This window comes from Ambystoma mexicanum, chromosome 1p (genome assembly GCF_040938575.1).
Source record: "Ambystoma mexicanum isolate Mex_15411 chromosome 1p, UKY_AmexF1_1, whole genome shotgun sequence".
NCBI classification, from domain to species: domain Eukaryota; kingdom Metazoa; phylum Chordata; class Amphibia; order Caudata; family Ambystomatidae; genus Ambystoma; species Ambystoma mexicanum.
In genome coordinates, this window is record NC_090921.1 from 194522112 (window position 1) to 194534752 (window position 12641).

A 12641-nucleotide genomic window follows, 5' to 3' on the forward strand; every position below is an offset into this window, starting at 1 on the left:
GGGGAGGGGGGGAAGTACAGTACAGGGTAAGTAGAATAAAAAAATAAATAATAGGGCCAGCTGGTGGCAAGTGCAAGGTAAGTGCAGACAAGTGCTGGGGAGCGGGGGCTGTAGGGATACAGAGACAGTCCCGCAGTGCAGGGGTTGCCAGGGAGGCAGTGCAAGTGGAGAGTGGCTAGGCAAAGGACCGAGGTGCTAGAGAGTGGACCAGTTGCAGATTCAGTGCAGTTTCAGTGAAGAATTTAGCTGGGGAGAGGGAGAGAGAAAGCAGAAGCAAAGCGGAAGGTTTTGAGGTGCTTCCGGAACCGTAGATGGTTCTCCTCAAGTTTCAGGGAGGCAGGAAGGCTGTTCAAAAGGGAGGCCCCTGCCGCGGAGAGAGATCTACCCCCAGCTCTTTGCTTCGAGAAGCGGCTGACCTTGAGGGAGTTGGAGACGGATGAGCGAAGGGCTCGGGAAGGAAGATATTTAGGAAGAGAGAGTTGAAGATATTTAGGCCCCAGGCCCCAGAAGGCCTTGTGGAGAATGCAGAGGGTTTTGAACTTAATCCTTGCAGCCACTGGGAGCCAGTGTAGAGATTTCAGTCCTGGAGAGATACGGTCCCTGGGCTTGAGGCCAAAGAGAAGTTTTGCAGTCCTGTTCTGGATGAGTTGCAGAGGGCGGAGAGTGGAGGCAGGCAGATTAAGATAGAGGCTGTTACAGTGGTGCAGCTTCGAGAGAACCAGGGCTCGGGAGACAGTGAGCTTCTGGGGGAAGGAGAGGAAGGGAAGAATACCTCTGAGGAGGTACAGCTGGTAGTGTGACTTCTTAGAGACGTCAGATATATGAGGAGAGAAGGAGAGTGTGGAGTCGAAGATGACCCCAAGGTTTTTTGCCTTGCAGGTAGGAGCAGGAAGAGGGCCAAGAGAGGCTGGCCAGAGAGCTGCAGGGAAGGAGGGAGTGGGTGTGCCGATGAGTAGAATCTCAATCTTATTGGCATTAAGGCAGAGGTCATTGGCGGCACACCATTCCTGGATAGCAGACAGACAGTCAGAGATGAGGGAAGGAGAGGAGGAGGCCGAGGGTAGCCTGAAAATGAGCTGGGTATCGTCCGCATAGCACTGAAAGTTGGGGCAGAGAGCAGCGATGCGGTGGGCAAGGAGTGCCAGATACTGTTTGCAAAGCCAGGGAGAGAGATTAGATCCCTGGGGGACACCACAGGTAGAGAAAAAGATGTCAGAGAGGAAGGACCCCAGTTGGACCTGGGAGGGTCGATTGGAAAGGAAAGAGATCAGCCACGCCAGATCTGACCAGTGATACCCAGGTTATCACGGAGATGGTTGAGCAGGATGGCATGGTTGACAGTGTCAAAGGCAGAAGAGAGATCGAGCCGAATGAGAACACACGGAGTGTTGAAGTTTTTAAAAGTTAAGCTTTTTACGTGATTCCTGAGCAGGGCATTGGTGGTGAAAATGAATGGAACTCAGGAATCATCCTAGTGAAATGGGTTCAAATATCTCCACCAGTGATCTGCTTTTCATCTAATTTTTGATCTAATGGCCTACAATTAAAAGGACACTGTTGGATTGCAATATGCACATTTGTTGCAATTGTTTTTAAACCGAATGGGTGAGTAAAAAGATAGAAAATAAAGTGTTTATTACAAAGAAGTACAAATAGGGAGCAGCAATAGGAGCTGGGTTCAAACTGATTGCAAGTGTTTTATTGGGGTACATGATACGTTCTTAAAGAAATCAAATGCTTTAAGTGGTTCTGAACACTAAAATTCCCTTTTACTATGATGTACTGTGTGGGATCATTGATTCCTTCACCAAGAACCTGTTGAACAATTTGTATTGCAAGTAAATTATCTGATGTCCACAATTCACCCAATTCAAAACTAACACCACAGTGAAGGGAACATCTTGGGAATATTTTGGTACTGAAATAGTGAAAAGATGTGTGAATGACTCAGCTGTTTCAGGTGAGAAGAAGCAGGCAGTGGTATATCCAAATGCCATATTTCTAAGATCACTTACATATGAGCACTGTATACAATATGTCATTGGGAGTGTACCTTGTCTGAGTTCACTCATATGCTTCTTTTCACTTTGCGATTAGGGTACATTTATATGAGAGTTTCCGGCATGTCTTACTTCTCTGAGTGACACTGCACACCCTCTTTATGAGGATGAAGAAGCATTTATGAGACCTACACTGGTGCAATTGTGCAGCTGTCTGAGCTTACTGGCCCATAAAACACATGCAATATGTATTATCGGAAATGGCAGAAGAGTCGTCTGAAAGGATGATAGTGAACTACCATGCTTCTGTGCTTTTCACATTTTGGTATAGAATTCAGCAGGCCGGCCTATGAATTTCTATCCTGAAATGAAATAAGGAAGGGGAAACCAAGCCATGCATGCAGAATCTTCCTCTATTTCCTTTTTACCTTCTTGCTTCGGCCTGCTTTTCTTCCCATTAGATATTCGTTTGTGTTCATCTCTGATCTAAACAAGATGATATTGCATTTGGGAAAAAATATACAGGAAACCAAGGAAGAGCTGGAAGACAAGATGGCAAAAATCTACATGGCCACCATGTACTTGCCCTTGATGCTGAGGTAGGCAGGTATGAATGAGATCCAGACACTCAGGAAGGCGAGCATGCTGAAGGTGATGAATTTAGCCTCATTGAAGCTGTCAGGGAGATTCCTAGCCAGGAAAGCCACCATAAAACAGATGGTAGCCAGAAGCCCTAGATATCCCAGCATACACCAAAAAGCAATGGAAGATCCATCATTAGATTCCATTCGGAGCATCCCAGGATGAACATCGGTGTTACTTTCTGAGAAAGGAGGAGACAGAATCAACCATAAAAGACAAAGGAGAGTCTGAACCAGGGTGCAGATACTGATGACCATGTACGACAGCTTAGTTCCAGCCCATTTCCTTAAGTCACTGTTGGGTTTGGTGGCATTGAAGGCGATGACCACCATGATGGTTTTGGCCAAGTGCAAGAAACACAAACTGCGAAAGTGAGACCAAAGGCCGCCTGGCGCAATAGGCATTTCTCTGCTGTAGGATAACCAATAAAAGCCAAGGAGCAGAGAAAGCACAAGGTGAGGGAGAGGAGCAAGAGGTAGCTGAGGTTACCATTGCTCGCTTTTACGATAGGGGTGTTCTTGTTATAAATGAAGAGTCCAAGGATCACTACAGGAATCAGCGATGATATAATGCTGGTTGCTGCTAAAATGGCTCCAAAGGTATCCTTATAAGAGAGAAAGTCTTTGACCTTTGAGATGCACGTGTCTCGTTGCTTAGTCGACCACTGAACCCAGGGGCACCTCAAGCATTCAATAGAATCTGAAAGTTGAAATGAATTAGAAGTACATAATATCTCTTTCCCCAATTGAGTGGACTATCATAGGTTAGCGTCACTATTTTGCTCACCAACTTACCTGTCTGGTTGGAAATCTCTCCCAAAAGGCATGTCACACACTGGAAGCAGCAAATGGGCTTTCCTGGTATGGTGGCTTTTCTGAAACCAGTGAAGCAGCTGGGACTGCACACAGAGCGAGGGACCTAGGGACAGATAACAAAGACAAATGAGACATAATATTAATATGCGTGAACCTAGTACTAATTGCTGAATAAACTATGCTAAATTTTCCCATGCCACTACGGAACTTATTGCAAATCGAACAAAAAAAGCAGCGAAAAGTTTCTCGCCGGCTTTGCGAACCTAATCTAAATCAAACAAAAAAAGCGGTGCCAAGTTTCTCGTGCTGTTGCGTGAATCTACAATGTTTTGAACAAAATATGCAAATTATCATGTGGTGCTGCGCGAACCTAGAACAGTTTGAAAATATCATACAAAGTGTCTTGTGCTGCTGTGCGAACCTACAACAAATTCAACAAAAAAGTGGCCCACTGTACAAAACTAGTATGGATTGAATAAAGACCCGCACAAAGTTTCTCATGTTATGAATGTAGAACGGATCGGTAAAACACCTAAACAACGTTTTTTGTGTCGGTGCGCAAACCGATCACAAATTGAAAAAAAACATTCAAAGTATCTCGCATCACTGCACAAAACTAGCACAGATCAAAAAATAAGACCTGTGCAAAGTTTCCCCTTGCACGACACAAAAAGAATTGTACCATCGTACAAAGTGTATTGTGTGCTGTGCAAACCTACCATGAATCGAACAAAAAAGCTGCAATAAGTTTCTCGTGTCACTGCACAAAACTAGCATGGTTCATGGAAAAGCATGCAATGTTTCTCGTGCTGCTGAACAAAACTAGTATGTATCGAATAAAGACCCACACAAAGAGTCTCGTGTTACGTACTGTGAGGCAGGCATGGTATAAAGAGAGACACAGACTCAAATAGGTTCATTTGAAAACCTTTATTTACTAAAATTCCTGGGTTGGTGTGATGCCTGATTGACCCCACGTCTAAAGCGGTAATGCCATCAACTGATGTTCTAATAGCCATCGCTGTCTAATAGTCGAAATAAAAAGTCTGTCTGTGTTTAAGCCTATGCTTGTCCTCACTCTGTACTAAAATGTGATAGCAAGTCTTTTCAAACCAAGAAATATAGTGGTTCAACACAAAGTGGAAACCAAGGTTGGTTTCAGGTGGCCTTCTCACCAAGTGCTTTTTGGACAATGTCACACAAATGCGTTCAATCAACAGGGCTGTTCGTAAGACCTTCTCCACAAAACCCTTGCAGTTTTTCCAACTTCCTTCAGTGTCAGTTCCTTAAGGTTCCTGACCCAAGCTCCAGCTTATTCAAAGTTTCAAAAACAACATTGAATAATTGTAACACTTTTCCTTTTGTAGGCTTCCCGGGGGTTCGCTTCCCCATGCTTCAATCCTTTCAACAGGACAACAAAACAAACAAGTCTCAAACTTGGTTGGCCCTCTTAGGGATCCCTTCCCCTAGCGCAGGCCTCTTTCCAACCTTTAAACACTAAGTCACTGTTATCAGGATGCTTTCTTTAACAGGCCTCTCAGGGTTCCTTTCCCCAAGCGGTAGGCCTCTTGCAGCTTTCAAACATAAAATATAATATATCACAGTGCGCCCTTCCCCAGATTTGGGCCCCTTTATATCACAACACAATTTGTTCTGGTTAAAAATGCACCTTTTCCTTATTGACAATCTTTTCCATATACAATCCTTTGATGGGGTAAAATCAGAGGCTTTTGAAAAAGCCAGGCACTTTGCTTTTCGTGGGATTGACCACTCTGACCCTCTGTGCCCCACTCTTTGTTTTCTTGCTTTTGATTTTCCTGATACCTTTTTGTTTCCCTTCAGATGCTTTCTGCACCCCTTTTTCTTCTTCTGTCCTTTCTATGCACACTTGCACTGTTTACTCTTGCGCTTCTTATAGTGCCCGTGGCACCTGTCCTTTATTCTCCTCTAGTTAACTTGCACCTTCCTTTCTGTTTTCCTCATTAGCGTGTACCAGGCACCTTTCTTTGCTTTTTCATGTGGCCCTCTCTCCTTACAGGCCACTCACCTCCTTGGGTTGACTTTTCTCATGCCCCTCTCTTGCTACAGGACACACGCACCCTTCGGCTTCTTTCCTCTTTCTATCACTTTCTTCTCTGATCTGTCATTTGCTTGCTTTCCGCTCCAATCTGCTTTTCAACTTTCCACTTTACTTTTGCTCTCAGGTGTGCTTTCAGCCTTTTATGCTTTCTGCTCTGTCTAGCTTTCCAGTTCACTTTCAACGTTCCTGCTCTCTGCTTTTCTTTTGCTTTCAGCGGCGCTTATGCTTTCATACTTTCCTTTTTTTACACTTTGCAATTTCGTGCCGCTTTTACTGTCCATGCCTTTCTCCCACTATGCTCTCATCGAACCGCATTCTCCTGAGTTTCTCTCACATTCTCCATGAAACTCACCATGCAGTGTAGCGTTGAGAGGCGGTCCTTCCCGGAATTGTGGGGTTGAGGTCAGGGTCTCACTACCAGACTCTCAGGCACCCTTAGAGTCGGCACTGGCCCGAAGGGAATGAGCGCTCTTCTGGAACTGGTTCCCTCCCCACTCTTCAGCCCACACACACCGGGCCAGCATCTGCAAGCCGTCCTTCTCCAGTCTGCAGCTCCTGCTTTTTTCTGCTCCTAGGCTCCACCTGTCCAGACTGCATCCCCAGCTTGCTCGCATCTATGTGCATGACCACACTTTTATAATGAACCAATCTGTTGAGTAGAGTCAGGTGTGAGTAGTTACTATTTTCTAGGGTAGGCTTCCCTTGCTTTCCCCATGTTATTCTATGGGTACTTTTTACTGATCTAAGTGCCTCCTCATCTCAGTATTTGTTAGGAAATTGGCCGACAGAGAGTGAGATTGTCAATATGCCCTTGAGGTTAAGGGAAAGAGTTAAAATTGGTAACAGGATTTAGGTTGAGCTCTGATCATCCTGTCAGGGTATTCACAGGGGGTATAAGGAAATCTCCCAATCTGTTCTTTCCCACAGGAGGAAGCTGTCCCCTTCTGTATGTCTGCCGATTGATTATGTGTAGATGGTTCTATGTAGTTTTCCCAATGATTTGGAGGGGATTAATAAGTTGTGTTCTCTGTTCTCTGATCCTGTGTTACTTGCGATTTCCTCCCTCTCCCTTCTTGTTTCGGCCAAAATGACCGAATCCAAATGACCTAACCAACCAAAAGTCTGAAAGAAGGTACTACCAAATGTTCGATCTTCTAAAAGATCGACTTTTGGTGGGGTAGGTCATTTGGATTCGGTTCAGGGCTGCGGGGGTGACCCCCTAACCCCCACTTACTATACTGTGAGCGGGCGTTGCAGGGGTGTCCCCCACAGCTATCCTACAGTCAAAAAAAAAAAGGCTGCGTGGGTGTCCCCAGCAACACCCCGCTCACTATACTGTATAGTATAGTGAGCGGAGGTTGGGAGGGAAACCCTTGCAGCTGACCCGACTACAAAAAAAAAGTAAAGGATCCTGCGGCGCTGGATCCCGATCACGGAAGTGAAAGGGAACAGGCGGCTGCAGTGACACGGCGAGAAGATTTAAGGTAAGTAAGGGGTTGGAGGGTGGGGGTGTCAGCACATCCGGAATGTTCAGGGGAGAAAAGACCAAAGATTATTTCAAACAAATAATCTTGGGTTGTTTCTCCTTCAAACATTTCCACCACTGGAAAACAACCCCAAATCTCCCTTCTCACTCTAGGTTCATGATGGATAGAATGAGATCTAAGGATCATGCTACCTGGATTTGGGTTGTGGGTATCAAGATATCCCAAGAAGCATTTGGGACTTGCTCCTCCACCACTTTCCGGTTAGAATACTGTGTCTCTCCTAGGGTATTCACTGGAGGGCAACCCTGACCTCCCCATCTCAGGTGATCCTCCCTCGCTTGTCCACCCCCAGGGTTGGGATCCAAAAGCAATGTCCCTCCCCAGGCCACCTGAATAGAGGATTCTCGGGGCCTACATGGGAGAATATCCCCAGGTTTCTCACTGAATGTAGAATGGGTCTGTAAAATACCCACAAACCGTGCAAACCGATCACAAATTAAAAGACCACTCAAAGGTTCTCACGTCAATGCACGAAACTAGCATGGATCAAAAAAAGAACATGTGTGAAGTTTTTGGTTGTATGACACAAAACTAATATCGGAACAAAACACCACAAACCTTGCAGAATGTTGGTTGTGGCGGACACTTAATGCTGATTTATACAATCGGGCGCAAGCGGAAACCGCACTATTCGCTGTGCCGGTGAATATTTCACTAATCCCTCATAATTATCAAGATGTTGTAACTCAAAAGCACATTGTCAATGATTCAGATTATGAGTTTGATAACACCCTAGCTGTTCCCACTGATATTAAAGATGGTGGTGCAGTCAGTATCTTCATTGTAAATGACACAAATGCATTCATGGATCATGATGCTGAAACTCAGAAGAGCAGTGTTAATGTCTCAGAGGAGGTCTGTGATAATCGCAAGGTGGGCCCTACTAACATTCAAAATGGCATTAACGCTAATATCATCATTATAGATGACACAATCGATGAATGGGATACACAACCATCAGATGAGCGGGCCCCAGTATGGTGCAAACTCCCCCCAAATCCAGCAAGCAAGAACAGCAAATACCTGTAGACACCCCACCTTAAAAGCCCTATTGTAAAAGTAATTTGGGGGAACCGGATATCAGGGGATCTTTTCAATATGTGGAACAGGTTGTTTCTACATTGATAAAATGCCGAGATGATAGCTCTCCACCCTTGCCGGTGGGGCATTGTGGGATATCCATGGTAAGCCAGCTCATCTAGTGTAATAGTGCAACATGCAATGCTCAAAATGTAGAACATAACATGCCAGGGGCAGCTAGGCTCTGTTAGTTTGAAAATTATAATGCATTTTCTATGCCACTGATATCCACTGAAAATGATGGTATAGTGATATCTAACCCTAGTACGGTTGCTTCTCCACCAATACCTGTTCAAGGGGTATCACATTCATCAGATGTAACGGGTTCTAAAGAAAGCAAATCTTGTGACTAGTAAATAGCTGATACTTGAAAGTGAAATGTCCAATTACAAAACAGGCACATCTTTTAAACACCCAGCAAACCACTAGAGCATGCTCGCATTTAACCAGCGCCCAATGTAACAGGAGTGTTCAAATATGTGAAATGGAAACGCAAACAGTGTTACAGCCGGAATGTCTCTACAGAGAGGGGGTGGATAACCAGTTCAGAGGGATCGTAAAGACACTGGCCCTCATTACGACCCTGGCGGAAAGGGGAAAACGATGGCGGAAATGCAATACCGCCATCGAATAGCGCTCGGTGCGACTATGACCCGTCACCGCAAAGTACGAAGCCATTAGCGACACCGTAGTGAACGCCAACGCTAACTGCACTAAGCACGCGCGCGCGCGCCATGCCAAACCGCAAACACCACCATGGTGCAACGGTACGCCAATTCCGACCCTAGCGGACATGTACCTAACGCCATCAGGCATGGCGGAATGGACCATTCCGCCATGGCGAGAAGTACGGCATCGCGAATCAACCGTAAACGGCCCCACTGAGTGCCTGTACACCGCTCCCTGCCCACAAAGTACAACTCCCTGTAGGTGCAATGAAGTCACAATGCAACCATTGAAATGTACAAAGCACCCATGCATGCCAACGAACAAAAGAAACACAAGAGGGGCCAATGGGAGCTGCAGGGCACAGATGGCACGAATACAGAAGCCATCCCAATGGACATGACCACAGTCCCCCCCCCCGAAACGCACGCAAACACAGGCACCTGTGACCAGCAACATTCCGAAAATCACATCATTCCACCAGTCCACCTGGCTGACCGCCATCTGTCACACAAAACCCAATCCCCCGCCCCTGAGCATGACAACATCCAAACTGTCATATAGGCAGCCCCCATCCCTGACCTCACGGGCTCAGTAGGCAAACGCGCCCAGCACAGTACCACGCAACTAAACCCCGAAGCAGGAACCCAATGCAGATCTCCTCACAATACATCGCCCCACATATAGGCACATGCCACATCACTTGCAAAGAAAAACGCTACACGGCCCAAATCAGAATAGAAATTTAATGCACAACAAAATCACCAAGCCCATACAGCCATCAGGCCATGAACTCCAAAACACATTTCACCATTGTGGGCTGCATCCGCAAGAAATGACCAGCCACTACTTGTGTGACGCCCTGTCCCATCATGGTACACAGAGCCACAATCAGGTACGAAAAGGCAAAAAGGAAGCGCACACAACCGCAGGGCCGTCCCAATGGGGAGGCACTAGTCCAGCTGAAAGGCCGAAATGTTGCTCCGAGCCACCAGTACTGCGTAAGGGCATGTGGGCCACTGGCGATCGTCCCATAAGATCGTAATGCTGCTCCACCGATTAACACGAAGCAGCAGGTGTCGGGAGTAAAATCCATCTGCAGGAGTGGCATACAGATGGCAGTGGCAAAAGGGGAGGAGATACCTGTCAACCAAAAGAAAAGAACAAGAACAGAATGGCCATCAGAACTACATTCGAACAACTCACTTCAATGAGCACACGAAATCCACAGCCATATGCATGCCAGCCCACTCCAAAGGATCATCAACACCCCAAAGCCACTTGCGACTCATAACCATCTATACCTAGGTGTAAACACCATCACGAACGAGTGTACCTGTGCATGCGTCTGCCAAAACAGAATCCATCAGATGGGAATGTTAACGTGCATGGACACAAGTGTCTGAGGGCGCGTCGAGACAGGGAGGGCTCAACAAGGCCAAATAGACGATGGTCCCACTATGGCAGCCCTGCATCACATAGCGTAGGGGAGGCGGATAGATCCCAAGAAGCCCTGTACATGCCAAACTCTGCACCAAATCACCTGCCCATGCATCCATTCATCATTCCCTCATCCCGGGATCAAAACGCCTGAATAATTACTCACATGACATTAGAAACGTCCATTGAGTCTGTGCGTAATGCAGCCTGCTACATCCACAGTGCCCCAGCCCGTAAATCCAGTGTTGTGAAGTAACATGTATTTGGGAATGGCCGGCCTCATCGCCCACGTAGCTATTGCGCATCCCAAACTATTCATATCAATCATTGCTCCCTCGCCATGGGCCCTGTCTCAAGGACATAGAGCAATAGAACGTTATATTTGCAGTCAGACCTGTGGGCATCTCCTCGCCGCTAGCTGGAAACCGAAACCGCCGCCCTTCGAATTCCTCATTTGCAACATCACGTCGAAAAGGCATCTCTGGCCGTTTGAAATCACTAATTATTCCATCGAGTGCGGCTGTGTGTGAAAATGGCAACTGCCTTCACCCACAAATGGGACGCCCCGCCCGTCGTTGCAACTCGGTACAGTGATGCATGAGGGCCCACCGTTACTCGAGTACTACGTTCCACTGACCCTTCACAAGTCCGTTCGCGACTGCACAGATAGTATGGGAAACAATGGGACCACAGCAGAATGAACATATCAACCAAACTTACACGCCCATCGGGTACAAATACATGATTGCAATAGCAAGATACCATTACCCGAATTGCAGCGTAGTGCGCGGGACGTGCTCGGCCAAAGGGGAGAGCCGTTTGCACAGGTGGAATCAATCACCACAGGTGGAGGCCATACAGCCTGAAAACACATAAATTGCACAGCCAGTCTCCTCCCACAACCACAGCGAAATGCTACCGGCAGGACTCGCGATGTTGGCCCTGGGGGACCTGATAGCACTGCAAGTGCTCCGACTCCAAGAAGAAGACGAACAACAACTACAACCAGCCGCACGGAGGAGACGCAGGAGGAGGAGGAGGCCAAGGCAGGGCCAGCAAGGCCCAGCAGCACAGCCACTACCACCACGCAGGCAGCCCGCAATCCCACGCCTCCGAGCACATCCGTTCAACCTCACTGATGAGCAGATCCACACCCTCTACCGTCTGGACCGGGACACCATAGCCGCCATTGTGGACATGACACAGGCTGACCTAGTCAGCATGATAGATAGCCCAACCGCAATCCCACCCCTACTGAAGGTGGTGTCTGTACTCCACTTCCTGGCCACAGGCACCTACCAGCACACAGTCGGACAGTTGCATGGCATATCACAGCCACTGTTTTCACGGACACTATTCCAAGTGCTCGATGCCCTCCTGCAGCACGCAGACGACTACATCTCCCTACCACGCTGGGAGCAGGAAATTACGAACACAAAAGTGGGATTCCATGCACTTGCCGGCATACCGGGTTGCATTGGTGCCATCGACTGCACCCATGTTGAATTGGTCGTCCCACATGCCATGGAGGCCCAGTACCGCAACCGAAAACAATTTCATTCCCTGAATGTACAAATGGTGTGTGACTCCAACAGGATCATTACGCATTGTTGTGCCCGATTCCCTGGATCAACCCATGATTCCATGGTCTTGAGGAACTCTACCATACCACGCTACATGGAGCGACACGCAGGGAACAGATCCTGGCTACTCGGTGAGTCTCATTGCATGCATGATGATGTGGGGTATGTGATTTGGCAATGTACTGGCAGGAAGGGGGGGGGGGGTGTGCGTACGTATCAATGGCATTCCACATCCTACGTTTATCGTCCACATACAGGTGATGCTGGATATCCACTGAAGAGATGGCTCCTCACACCAGTCCGGAACCCACGGGACCAGCATGAGGAGGACTACAACCATGCCCACTCACGTACCCGTGTAGTCATAGAACAGGCATTCGGCCTACTGAAGACTCGTTTCCGCTGCCTCAGCAGGTCTGGCGGGGCACTCCTGTACCGCCATGAGAAGGTTGCAAAGATGGTCATGGCATGTGTCATGCTCCACAACATGTGCGTACGTAGAAATGTGCCCATGCCCCCTGACGCTGAACTGCAAGCACCGGATGATGGTCATGATGAGGGTGGGGATGTGGCAGCACCTCAAGGAGTCTGCGAGGCACCGGAGGGCCGTGACATCCGTCAGCATCTCATTGATGTATGCTTCTAGCACTCACGCCTGGGGGCTGATACATGGACACGGGACTCGTGGCACTGCGTGTGTCTGGGACATGCACAATATGGACTGTACGCCTATGATGGCCTAGTACACAAAGATCAATGTCCACACATCTCATTGGGTGATCGTGCAC

At 47.6% G+C, this 12641-nt stretch overlaps 1 pseudogene; it reads right to left on the reverse strand.

Annotated features, from left to right (window-relative positions):
- Positions 1–2413: 2413 nt before the first annotated feature.
- The window catches only part of LOC138464760 (vomeronasal type-2 receptor 26-like), a 36742-nt pseudogene continuing 26514 nt past the window's right edge, over positions 2414–12641 (reverse strand).